A 14233-nucleotide genomic window follows, 5' to 3' on the forward strand; every position below is an offset into this window, starting at 1 on the left:
TGAAAAAGGCACTGTTGTTTTTGTTTAGTCATTAAGTTATGTCTGACTCTTTGTATCCCTATGGAACAGAGCACACCAGGCCCTCCCTGTCTTCTACTGCCTCCCAGAGTTTGGTCAAATTCATGTTGGTAACTTCGATAACAATGTCCAACCATCTCATCCTCTGTCGTCCCCTTCTCCTCTTGCCCTCACACTTTCACAGCATCAGGGTCTTTTCCAGGGAGATTTCTCTTCTCATGAGACAGCCAAAGTGTTGAAGCCTTAGCTTCAGGCTCTGTCCTTTCAGTGAGCACTCAGGGTTGCTTTCCTTTAGAATTGATAGGTTTGTTCTCCTTGCAGTCCAGGGGACTCTCAAGAGCCTCCCCAGCACCATAATTCAAAAGCATCAATTCTTCAGCGGTCAGCCCTCTTTATAGTCCAGCTCTCACTTCCATACATTGCTACTGGAAAAACCATAGCTTTGACGATGTGGAGCTTTGTCGGCAGGGTGATGTCTCTACTTTTTAAGAAGCTGTCTAGGTTCTTAACTACCATTCAACAAAGTTAAGATTAGAGGTCAAAAACATGAGATGCCTAATTTATCCAGTTTAATTTAGAAATTTTACTAAAACTTGTCCTTGGTAATCTAAGAATGTGAGATCCACCATTTTAGCCAGTGAAATGGTTTACGTGACCCTTCCCATGTTACTTTTAATAAAGTAAAATGGGAAGGGCCATTTAAACTTTTCTTTTGAAAAGTTTAGAGAGTATAAAATAGGATACACCAATGCTGTACTGATCTGCACGTCTATGCTCCAATCTGTGCAGTAGTCTAGGATGTACGGATGAGGTCCATTCATAATGGAATTTGATCCTTGCAAATTCCTGCATGAAATGATCTGATCCAAATTTCCTGGAGTAATTTGTCAACCCAAACATGTCTATTCTATAGACTGCATGCATTTTATGATGCAGTTGTCAGTAGCTTGAACAAATCAATGAACAAATGTATGATTTGTTCAGTAGCTTGAAGAAATCAATTTTTGACAGATCATATATTTGACAGTTTTGTTTTTATGTCTTTTAATTAATTATATTTCCTTTATTATTATTATTATTATTATTATTATTATTATTATTATTATTATTATTATTATTATTATTATTATTATTATTATTATTATTATTATTATTATTATTATTGTTGTTGTTGTTGTTGTTGTTGTTGTTATTATTATTATTATTATTATTATTATTATTATTATTATTATTATTATTATTATTATTATTGGGTAGTATAGACGCTCAATAAATAAATACAGAATGGGATTATAGGGGAAAATAAGGAAAAGAGACAAATTACTTCTTATCATTTGCATGTGGGTTTTTTTTAAATCAAGGTTAGGGATATATGCACAACTGGGGCTGCTAAGTCCACATATGATAGATAATAGGTTATAAAGTAGACCTGAACAGCAAAACACCTCTCAGCATTAAGTACCACTTTCCAGTAATAGGTAGCCTGTTTCCTACAGTGACTGTAGACAAAATAGTGGCTATGCTTGAGTTCTCTGCTGCTGTTTCTGCTTCTAGTGGTCCCACTGGTATCTTTCTGAGTGCTGTTTGCTTCCCATGCTTGAAGCTCTGTGCTGCTCTCTGCTGTTTGCTGGGAACCTGTGTGATACAATAACAGTTCTGAGAAAGAGATATCCATTGTGCTTAAGAAAATAAACACTATGAATGTTGCCCTCACGTTCAGTTGCTTACAGATGCATTTACACATTAAAGAAACCCTGCAGATCAAGAATGCACAGCCTTTTCTGTTAAGAATTTTATGTTACATCTTATTCTGTGTTTTTGTTTGTCTGTTTGTTTTCTCTTAAGCAAGTGATCCCCACGATCTGGATAGTCCTATATGTGATGTACCTTTTGAACTGCCTTCTGAGATATCATGGCTAGCTACATTAATAGAACATCTTAAGATTCAGTGGGCCTACTCTATTTGTGGCTTACTACACTGAGCAACAGGGTTCCAGCCTTTAAATATTTTAAAGGAATAAATATGTTTAAGTACAACTTATCAAAGGAGTTAAAATTATATTTTTGAGTGGTTCTTATGTTTCTATATTTCCTCCAGGCATAGGGCTTTAGTCCTCTTGTAACAGTCTGGGTTTGAATCCATGTACATTCACACATAAACAGCATCACCAGCTCTTTCTTTTTATCTGATTCTTCTTTGACTAGCCACATGAGCAGGCAGGGAAGTTCTCCCCAATCTGTTTTGTCATGGGAATCATTATATCCATTGAATTTGCAGAGTGGAGATGGCTGAGCGCTTCATTTAGTTCCTTTTCAAAATATGCCTCCTTCCCCCCCCCCAAAAAAAATGTGCATAAGTGGGGGAAAAACATAGTGAGAGGAAGTGAAACAGATACTTTCCTGGCTTGTTTTTTTTTCATCCATATTATGTGATGACAATGCACCAATGTAATTGACTTGTGGTTTGTATGCAGAGTTGGGTTTTGCTGCTGTTGTTATTTCTCATATCATTCAAGGAGCACTTAGTAGCCTAAATCCCATTGCTAATCCAGACTTCAGTAACCATTTTGTATTCAAGAGATTTACATAAATGTTAACATACTGTCTAGAAACTATTTCAGCAGGTCTACTTTGCAATTGAATTTAGGCCAATATCATTAAGAAACCTGGTGAAAATATAAAATTACCACAGATCTATTTGCATCCAGTCTCACTGGATACTTCACATGGACTCTTGCTTTGTCTGATTTGCAGACAAAGGAAGGAGGGAGGGAGGGAGGGAAGAAAGGAAGAATGTAAGCATTTTTACTATAGAAGAATAAATATGGCAGGCTTTCATGCTCACTATAGTGCAGGGAGATAAAAAAAAATCAGAGACCTAAATGAAGGCAAAGATCTATTTAATGTACAATTGGACTTTGGTGGTTCCCAGTCCGATCAAACACAGTGTCCAGTTGTGAAGCTGACAGGTTTGCTGTTTAAAGATTTCCTTTGGCTCTCAGCAGATAAGAGGCCAATATACTCAAACTCTTATCTACTGCATTGAATACATTAAGTGGCATTGATAAGGTTGGAAATGTGGCATAGGCATATTGAGTCTAATGGCTTGTTAAGTGCAAGTGTCAGCTTCTTCTTTCTGAAAACTTCAGGAAGAACTGCATGCTCCTGATAAATTTATTTAAATTGCCACCCTTGACACACAAACAGAATAGAATACCTTAATTAGAGTAAGAAAGTTGTTCACTTTCCTGCGTCACTAATGGAGATTGACAGAGGACTTACTTAGAGAGTTATAAATAGAATTTAGGCTGACGTGAGGGAAAGAGAAACCAAAATGATACCAGCTGTACCAGGAGAAGAACTGAAGAGGCATCCAAGGATGTTTTCCTAGTCATCAATTCCCAGGTTAGGTACTTTTACAAACATTGTAATGTCTGCTTTGTTGACTGCACAATTTCATAGCCATGTGGAACTGGGTAAAATACCCTTACTTAAATCCTTTGCTACAATCTAGAATCATTTTATGGCAGGAGTGGGCAAAGTGAGCTTTTTCTTTTTAGGCCTCCAGGGTACCCTCAAATCAAACCTCAAAACAAAGCAAAACTCATTTTCTGCTCTCTCTAGAAGCAGCTGTTTTCCAGTCAGATCTTTCTAACTCTGTCAGCTTTCTCACACAAGGGTGGAAAATTGGGTTACAACTCTCCCTGAACTTTTCCATCCATGGGTTGTTGTTGTTGTTGTTGTTGTTGTTGTTGTTGTTGTTGTTGTTGTTGTTGTTGTTGTTGTTGTTGTTGTTGTTGTTGTTGTTGTTGTTGTTGTTGTTGTTGTTTTTAGAGGAATATCTAAAAAGGCAACTTCCTATGCATGTGGATTATTCCTGTAACCATCAAAGTTTGTGAATTCCTTGTGTAATTCACAAAGGATGAGGACAAAACTTCCCTTCAGGAATTCATCTATCTTATTATAGAATGAAGAACCACATAATTTATACTGAATCCAGGATCAATGCTGATGTCTGCTAGCCATTTATGAAATCAGGGACCAGAATAAACTAAAACATGTTTAACATTTGGCCAGACAAATGCTTAGAGCCACCTGGAGCAGTGGTTCCCAACCTTAAGTAAGCCAGGTGTTCTTAGACTGCAACTCCCAGAAATCTTGGCTAGCACAGTTAGTGGTGAAGGCTTCTGGGAGTCATAGTCTAAAAAGACCTGTTTACCCAAGATTGGAAAGCCTTGACCAAGAGGAACCAGGTACAGAGGAACAAGTGTACAGAGGAATAATATAATCATAAAAGGAACCTCCCCAATAAGTGGGAAAGAATTGTAGTTACAATCAAGCAACCTCCAGGCAATGGTATATAGCTAGCAACTCCTTCACGGCCAGAAGAGTTGCAGTGAAAGAGCACTAAATCCACCCACTTCATGGACACTGATTCCCTGGATGACAGCTGAAGTCAAGGAAAAGGTTTTGCAAACATCTCAAGCTTTAAACACTTCTGTCAAAAATCGTCTGATTGTCTTGACATTTTAATTCCTTTTTGATTTTTCCTATATCTCATGTGTGTCCAATATTTTTTAACTGTGGAATTATTTGATACAAATAAAGAAAGAATATAATCAATTATTTCTGGCACCTATTTTTGAACATAAATATTTTTATCAAGACATTTTTCACAAATATGTGTCACCTCCCCCAAAGCATCTACTAGTGACACGGTGTCATACAATAAAAATATTCCTACACTTCTCCCAGTTGTTGTGTAGGTCTCTCCAACAGAATTCTCCTTTTAAAAAATTGTGTAAAACTCTCCTTGATTGCAAGTAGAATTGGTTCAGGCACACAATCTGCTCTACTGAAACTATGTCAACTTTTCCTCTTTATATTTCTGTGCAGAAATTTCACAAAATTCACAATGATTCTGGCATGAATGTTCCTATCAGCATCTCTCTTTTTCAGATGTTTTTATTTTTAAATTTCACCTCTGATTTGCATTTTGATACTTCAAAGCACCTATGCACACAAGATGGTCAAGAAGAGCAAAAGAAATAGACATGGTCTAGAGGGGCGGGGTATACATTTAATTAATAAATAAATAAATAAACAAATAAATAAATAAATAAATAAATAAATACTGAATCAACACTTTACGGGATGGTAGTCCTTTATTACTGGCAAGATTTTTCAGTCCTGGGTAACCAGGAGTGTAAATCCCAAGGAATTGCGTAAGGAATCATTTAAATGTGGTTTGCACTAGGTTAAGATTCCCCTTGACATTTTTAGTCCAGTCGTGTCCGACTCTAGGGGGCAGTGCTCATCCCGCTTTTCAAGCCGTAGAGCCAGCGCTTTTCCGAAGACAGTTTCCGTTGTCACGTGGCCAGCATGACTAGGGAACACCATTTTACCTTCCCACTGAGGTGGTACCTATTTATCTACTCGCATTTGCATGCTTTCGAACTGCTAGGTTGGCGAGGAGCTGGGACAAAGTGACAGGAGCTCACTCCATTGTGTGGATTCAATCTTATGACTGCTGGTCTTCTGACCCTGAAGCACACAGGTTTCTGCGGTTTAGCCCGCAGCGCCGCCACGTCCCCATTGTGGTTTGCACTACACAGTGTCAATTACTCCAGTGTCAATTACTCCCTCCATTTAACAAAGTAGGCCTTATTATTTATTATTAAATAATGACTTTCAGACACTGGGGTTTGCCAGTCTACTCCTGGATCTGAAATGTGGCATGTTAAACATGACAGCTGCAATTTCAGATCAAAAGATATTTGATTTAGACCAGTGAAAAGTTGATTTTAAATGAAGCAGATGCCAACGAATTGTGGATATAAATCAATAAAGCACAGTAATAGTTTGCATTGATGTTTGAACCCTGTTGGAGGTAGTCCACAAGCAGAACTCCATTCTTATCCCCCAAAACTGTTGCCATTTGCTTCTGCACTGACCTTTGCACTCGGAACTTCTTTTACTTGGGGAATCACTGTGCCTCCATTCTTTAGACTGTTCCTTTGCCTCAGGATCATAATAGCAGATCCATGTCTCATCACCAGTTACCAGTTTGCCCAGGAAATCTGACTCATTTCTTGCAAAATGTTCCAAAACAGCCACCAATGACTCCACATGTTTCCTCTTTGGTTCAGTTGTCAAAAGTTTGGAGATCCACTTTGCTGCCAGCTTTCTCATTTCTAAGTCATTGTGGATAATGACACCAACTCTCTCATGTGATATTCTCAGATATATAGCAATACTTTTGGCTGATATTCGGCGGTCCCCCATGATCATGTCATGGATGGCTTTCTCATTTGCAGGCACAGAGACAGAAACAGGCCTTCCACTGGGTTTCTCACTTTCAACACCGAAATGGCCAGTTTTAAAATTGACAACCCAACGTTTAACTGTTGCATATGAAGGTCTATTGTCACCCATAGTTTGTGACATTTCATCATGGATTGCTTTGCACCTTTCCCTTGGAGAAACAAGAACTTGATTATGGTCCTATGCTCTTCTACATTGAACTTTTCTGGAGGTGCTGCCATGTTCACTTTGGACCTGAACATGAAAGATAAGTTAAAATCATAGGTAGTTTATTTTTGAACCATTGAATACAGACAAATTGGCCAATACACCTTGCAAGTTATAGCTTCCTAGCTCAATTTTTTTTCTGGGAAAGGCTCAATACTTATCAGCACCCCCTCGTATCAGCTCACAAGACTTGCTACTAGGAAAGGACAATAAGTCAGACAATAGCCTGTATTAGAATCTGAAATTCATCAACATGGATACAGAGAAGAAACGGGTCCCTCCATCTTTCTCACCGCTTTGCTGATGAAAGCAGCCATAAATATTAAAAGAAGTTGCTGTTAATGTGTACTTTCTACATGTAAGGAAAATTTCTGGAATATCTGGCTCTCATGTCTTCTCTTCAAACACATTAGTGCTCTTGTGAGCAAAGTCAAGAGGGAAAAGACAGGGCTAGCTTATCTTTAATTATATAGGTATGTATTTCGAATTTGGGAATTATTCCGATTTCAAAGTGGAGTGGGAGTATTTGTGCATTTCTGAATCACTCCAAAGCAATGTAAAAACCTAAGTGGTGTTCAGATTGAACTGGAACTCTCTGAAGTGCCCAACATTGTTTCATTGCTTTGGAGCTTTTAAAAAAAAAAAAAAAACCACACTCACCGGGGAAACAAAAGTAATACTGCAACAAGAAACAAGAAGCCCAAAGCAGAAAGAGATTGACAGCTCAAGTGACAATGGAAAGCCCACATTCTTCTGGAAATCCCAATCACAGAACCCCTGGGATTACCCCTGGATAATTTTTTTCTTAGCTTTTAGTTGTAGGCTTTACTCCAATCAACTGATTGCCTGTGTATGTGAAGTTTCTGCTACTGTGCAGGGTTTCAGTGCAATAGGCTGCATTAAGAATAAGACTTCAGCTATCTAAATTGTGCGGCTTTTGGAGGGGCAGGGAAAGAGGAAAACCTATGAGAGATTTGCCTGCACACTGGAGAGCAAATATAATTGATGGCACTGAGTTTCATCTTCCATGCCAGGTCCGAAACCTTTAGTTTCCCTATTTTTGTGCTTTACTGCTATTTGGACAAAATATTCAGCTACAGCTACAAAATGATTCAAAGTGAATTGGTTGTGATGCATTACCAAATCAAAGTAGAAAGTATTTGCACACCTCTAGTCTCTGGATTAAAGGAGGGATGAATAGGGCTGTTCTTTCCTCCTATAATTATCCGAGCATTCCAAAGTTCATCCAGAGCTTGGAACATTACATTTTAAAAGTAATTATTTCCTCTCCTTCAAATGGTTGCAAAATATTTCATATTCATTACTTAATTTAGGAAGAAAAAAAATATAAACTGACAGCATTACTACATAGTTCTTCTCTTTCTCTCTGCTCCTCGTCTTTGTTTCTTTTTATAGAACCTTAGGAACTGATAAGAATGCGGCATAGAACTTGAAAAATGGCTCTCAAAATGTCTAGACATGCCTGTCAATGCAGTTTAAACTAGGCATGGGACCTTTGTTTCTTTTAGACTGCAACACCAGGAATTTTCCCTGGGCAGAACCCAAGGACATACAGTCCAAAACCTAGACTTTAACACTGAACTCTTCTCACTTTCATGTGGGACTCGGATGCCATTATGCTGGCCTTCTGAGAAGGAACTTGCTCCCAGTAATGCCTGGAATTGGTGCAATGGTTAAAGGGAGTCCAAGGGAGCATGGGACAGTGAGGTGAGAGGGATGGCCTGTAGGTGGAGGGCCTTTTTGGCAGCTGCCCCTGCAAATGACATCCGACTGGCGCCGATGTTCCTGACATTTCAGCGCGAGGTTAAAACCTTCCTGTTCCGGACGTTTTTTAACTGAAGGTTTTAATTTTAATTGATAGTTCTGGATCTGGATTTTTTTAAAGATTGTTTTTGTTTTATCTGTATTGGGTTTTAGTGTGTCTGTTTTAATTGAATTGTTTTAAAATGATGTTGGAAGCCGCCCGGAGACTCTTGCAGAGCGCGTGCGGCATATAAGTCAAATGGATAAATAAATAAATAAATAAATAAATAAATAAATAAATAAATAAATAAATAAATAAATAACCTTACTGCCTATTGGGCTCTATAAAAGGACCCTGTCAAAGAACTACCGATCCCTTGAGGCTCCTATGAACATTTATTCTTCAAAGACCAATATAACACCCCCTTTTAAACTGTTCTTTGAGTTGGAGCTCCAAGGATTCTGCCTGGGGGGATTCCTGGTGAATTCTGGGAGCTGAAGTTCAAAACAAATGGAAGTCCCATGTCTATCGTGTTTCCCCAAAATTAAGACATTGTCTTATATTAATTTATGTTCCAAAAAGCACATTAGGGCTTATTTTCAGAGGATGTTTTATTTTTTTTTCATGTACAACAATATACATTTATTCAAATACTGTACAGTCATGTCATCTTCTTCGGGTTGCTGCACAATGGTGGCTTTCACTTAACTAAGGCTTATTTTTGTGGTAGGGCTTATATTACGAGCATCCTGAAAAATCATACTAGGGCTTATTTTCAGGTTAGGTCTTATTTTTGGGGAAGCAGGATAGTTTAAAGCTTGGTTACATCATTGTTTACAAAAAGAGAAGAGAAGACTGCAAGATGAAATGCCTGCATCCAATCTTCATTTCCCCAGACTTCTGAAACCAGGGTGCTTTCAGATATATTGGCCATGCAAACATGCTTGGGGAGGGTGGAAGGATATTTTAAAAAAAAAGAGTATATTCAAAAGCAGTGCATAAATGTAGATCCACCATTGCGCACCCAGCCTGGAATAATGAGAGGAGATATGTCTCGGTTAAACTAGGTCAGAGACTCTCTTACCCCAACTTACCCCCTTGTTACTCTTCCCCCCAGGCCCATCAGCCCCTCCAACTATCTGTGCCAATGCCTTGAATGAAAATTATTATTTTAACATTATTTTTATTTTTTATTATTTTATTATTATTATTTTTAGAGAGCCCTGGCAATGCCGCCAAGGCAAAGCTAAACCTAAGATCCCAAAAAACCTTGGAGCTGTGCCAATGCACAGCCCAAATCCCAGCAGGAATCCTCCAGAGCTGCTCCAGTCATGTGGAGAAAGTGAAACTGCTGGTCTCCGAGGCAGCACTACTCCTCTTCCCTTTGCAAGCGGGGAAGAGGACAGAGCAAACACGGGCAGCCTTCTTGAAGGCTTGCCTTTAGCCCTGCCTGCCTGAAGTCCTCTGACTCTTCCTGCTGACGTCTCTACCGGACAGGCAGGCAAAGAAGCCCCGCCCTAGCAGCTCCGCCCTGTGCTGGAGGGGACTTTAACGGAATCTTGTGTACACTGAAAAAGGTAAATGAAGGCTGGCTGCTAGGTGCCATTTCTTACATAGTAAGAAGGTAAGCTGAGAATTTCAAGTAAGAAAAAAATTCAAGTAAGATATATGTATTTGATGACGTGCATTTTACATTGTCTGTATGGGGAGGTTAAATTATTCAGTTCCATACAAAGTATTGCAAAATTCATCACATAATTATTCTGACCACTGTGTTTTGTTAATACATATTTATCTTGATTTGCTTTATAATTTTTTTTCACTAAAGATCTATGTTAAACTGGATAAAATTACCATAAATGACATTTAACAAGTGACAGAATTATAACGGCTTTGGTTAGACAATAGTGTTGTGTAAAATCAGTTAGAAAATTGTACAATTGGCACCTTGCACTTGAAATTTATTAAACTTTTATTTATTTATACATCCATTATTTATGTTTGTTTTATAGACATATTTTGAAGGGTTATAAACCAAAACATATTTACCAATCCCTATTTTTTCTTACAGGTCTTCACTATTTTTAGGGGCTGACAGTTTTATAAATAAGTCAGCAAGAGCTTTTCCACCTTACCTTAATCTGCTATGGGTTGCTGGTTTGAGCTCAAGTGGTGACAATTCAAAGAAGAACATTCATGGGGCTATGTTTTCAACAGAACTGGTGAAACCATATCCGCACAGGCTATGGAAGCAGACTCAGCAGACTTGCTGTTCAAAAGACCATTCCTAAGGATTTTTAAGAATTTTTTTTCTGTTGAAAAAAACAACTGTATTTCCAATCTCATCTGCATGTACTGCCACAACATACTGGATGTAAATAAATTTAAAGAGATTGTGGATGGTAAGGTCTTGTGGAAGGATCTACTTCATGGTATGTAAATGTTCCAGCCCCCCTCCTTAAATATTTTGTTTTCATTCAGTTTTTGAAGTTGTAAACCACTTTGAACACACTGGAAATGCAGCACATAACATACCCAGTCAATCCATTTTGGCAGTGGTGCAAACCTGCTTCCCACAGAGATTGTGCTGGAAGTAAGCCTATAACAACAGTAATGCATCTAATCATGTTCCTGCCTAGTGGAATGCAGAGTCTCTCCACATGACAATGCCTAATGTCATGAGCTTGAGGAGTGTTTGCTGTAGGCTGGCTGTTTTTAGTAGCTTCCTATTGTGAGTGCAATATGTGAACTTTTCCTGAACCCTCCACATATGCCAAGATATATTCAGAGCCATTCACCTCTTCTTTCTACTGCTGCTTTTTACACTACACATAAAGGATAAAATGGCCACAATGCTTATACAATCCTGGCAAGATCCATGAGAACAAAACAGGTGCAAGTAAGGTGGGAGCCATTTCGGCTAAATCAGGAGCTTCTGCCTTGAATAATTTCTTCAAGCCACACAGATGTACTTTTAATAGACAACTGCAACTCTACAAAAAGGTGAGATGTGCAGGATTCCAAATTGAGGGCACCTTCCATTTTCTGACACTGAAGATGATACTGTAGTTGAGTCTTGAGTCAACTCAACACAGGATACAATGTACCATGCAAATAGAATCATGAGTATAGAATTTCCATCACCAATTCAGGATCAGTCTACCTTCTAGCCTGATCTTCAAATAGCAATGAAGAAGGGATTAGGAACAAACAAAATCAGAAGTATAACGTGACATACAAGAATAAGATAGAAAAGAATGCAAGGACATATAAGAAAAAAAGGAGATGCCTTAATCAATTGTACTTGATTGTGAGCCCATTAGAACCCTGGTAGTTATTGTTTCATCTGAACTTATGCAATCAGCAAGCCTTGCTTTTATCACCACTGATCATAATGACACGATTGAAGAGCTGGATGAGAAGGGATCTAATTATCAATTGATGAATCATGGTATACCATTTTGGCTGTAATCAATCATGTTCTAAATGGAATCCAGGTTACATGCAAGTAATTATCTACTTTGGATTAGAAGGCAGGGTGATTTATTTGTCAGATGAGTAAAGCCATCTGATAAATAGCGGATAAGGCTAGTACAGGAGTTAGCTGTATAGTAAAATGTTCACTTTCTAAAAAATGGCAGTCCTAGTCCACAAACTTCTGCTTAGAAGACAGTTACTTTGTATTCTTGCCCCTAGGTCCAATAGCATTTTGCAGTCTTTTGTATGCCCCTCTCATATGTTCCTTTAATTTCCTTTTTTGCAATTCCTGAACTCCCAAGATGCCATGATTCATTATAAATATAAACGATATGAAAAATCTGTTTAAATGGGTAGGAGCAATGTCAGACAAGGATAATCACTATTTGATGAAAATGGCCAAATGACAGCCATCAAAGTGTATGATCTCATGCCTTTACGCTGAATAATACATGGTATAAACATTCACACAGTACTGATGGAAAGAATGGAGGAGAGAAACTTGTCAAGAAAAAGAAAAGTTTAGAGAGTTTGATCAAAGTGATTTCCCCATCACCACCATATTCTCAACACTGCTTACTTTAGCACTGCAGTTTATATTTACAATAAGAAATGAAATATCTCTTAAATCAGATTTATTCTTGTGGATTTTTTTTCCAGAACATGTGAAGTTCCACTGATATCCAATATGCTCCTGCCCCACTAACATTCACTCCCTGAGCAGCTGGCTTTGCTGCCTCCATGCTGCTAATGGTGAGACGAAAGCAACAGTACTGGTCAAGAGGAGTTTATGTGGAGGGATACTAAAGTCTCCTCCCCCCAAGCTAATCTGCCCCCCTCTGCAAGTGATCCAAAAGAAGCCGGGGTTGCTAATTCTGTGCCACTGAGGATAGCATGGAAGCTGTAACACCAGTCAGCTATAGTGAGAGGAAAGACATTCTCAAGCTTCTTCTTCCTGCCAACAACCTTGTATCAGTCAATATCATTTTTTCATAACTGGTAATGGAGGTGTGGAAGCACTAATGCCCATGGGGAAAACTGAGGGTAGGTTGAGGAGGTTTGGGAGTCTTTTCCTACAATGTTCCTGAAGCAACAGCTTGTATAACTAATCATTTTGCACAAATTCACTCCAATGGAGTAGGAATAAAATCTTTGCCACCCTTCTGACTGAAAGGGTATTGATAGGTATATGTGTCCTGGTCCCTCGACTTGTATTTGATATAACCTTTGGGATCAGAAAGGATGTGAATCAAGACCAGTAATTGACCTTTTTCTTTCTCTGGACTATCACTTTCAGGATTTTCCAGCTGGCATGGTCATTGACCAGATCTATTGAGGGATTCTGGAAGCTAAGCCTATCCTCTAGTGATGAGGTATGCTCAAAACTGCATGCCTGAGCCATCAGATTTATGAATAAACACAAGGTTTGCTTTCTTAGCACAAAATGAAGTACCCTAGAATGCAATGCTAGGAAAAAAGCCATGTTTTGGTACTTAATGGATCACCTTACATAACCTCAAAATACAAAGTAAGCATAGTATTCAGTTTGAGACTATGCTCTTTTGCTTACCTTTTAGAAAGGGAAGTTTCAAGAACCACTGCAGAGCATCCCTATAAAATCCCATTCTTAGTTTAGCATGATATTATCTATGTTTCCTTGTTTAGTAGCCAAAGAAAATGGATTGGAGACATAGATGGTTTTCCATGAATAGTATGGATCCAGTGGACCCTTTGTTCAGTGAGAGTGATTTTAGCCAATTCCTTTCCCTGCTATAACCTTCTGTTCCATCTCTTAGAGGACTGTGACCCTGGATCTCCAGATCAAATTGATGGGGGGGGGGGTGACAGGTGACTGCATGAAAAAGCGAGAGATGAAATCTAAGAACATCTGAATGAGACTGTTCGCCAGATTCTTTTCTAATTGTTTGTACATTCACATTATATAAATGATCAAAATAGCAGTCAGAACTAAGACTAGGAGAGATTAGTTAAGCATAGCTACCTTCAAGCCATTAAAAAGCCACAATATTGGCAAGGAATTAGAAACAATCATGGGGCTGGAACTGTACCTATGCAATAAACCAGTGAAAGTTCCTCAACTTCAGTACCCTTATAGTAATTGTGGAGCTTCAGAGTAACTGCAACAGGCAAGAATCTGCTTGTAACATGTGGAGTATCTCCAACAATTTAGCCCTGTTCCTGACGATAGACACAACAGTATAGGCAATTGTCTGGGGTGTTGCTTTGTGTCTCAAGTAGGGTCTCCCCCTCCAACAATGGAATAAAAGGCTTAGCCTCCTTCCCCTTTCACCATTTAACTCCAACTGAGGGGGCTCTTCTAATTGACTTATTTCATTACAGAGGAAGTTGAGAGGAAAGTGGTGTCTTTGCTAATTTGGTTTGAGATTAGAGACAGAGCATGTAGGCAATTCTCTGATGAAA

The 14233-nt window shown here is 38.6% G+C and overlaps 1 long non-coding RNA gene across 1 annotated transcript in view; it reads left to right on the forward strand.

The window, feature by feature from the left end:
* The first annotated feature begins 1174 nt into the window (after nucleotides 1-1174).
* Nucleotides 1175-14233, forward strand: part of LOC140705615 (uncharacterized) — a 43260-nt gene continuing 30201 nt past the window's right edge. Inside the window, exons 1-2 of the long non-coding RNA XR_012085038.2 lie at nucleotides 1175-9891; nucleotides 10386-10746. This is a non-coding gene — a long non-coding RNA (uncharacterized LOC140705615). The remainder of the gene's footprint in view (nucleotides 9892-10385; nucleotides 10747-14233) is intronic.

Source organism: Pogona vitticeps, chromosome 3, assembly GCF_051106095.1.
Source record: "Pogona vitticeps strain Pit_001003342236 chromosome 3, PviZW2.1, whole genome shotgun sequence".
Classification (NCBI taxonomy): Eukaryota; Metazoa; Chordata; class Lepidosauria; order Squamata; family Agamidae; genus Pogona; species Pogona vitticeps.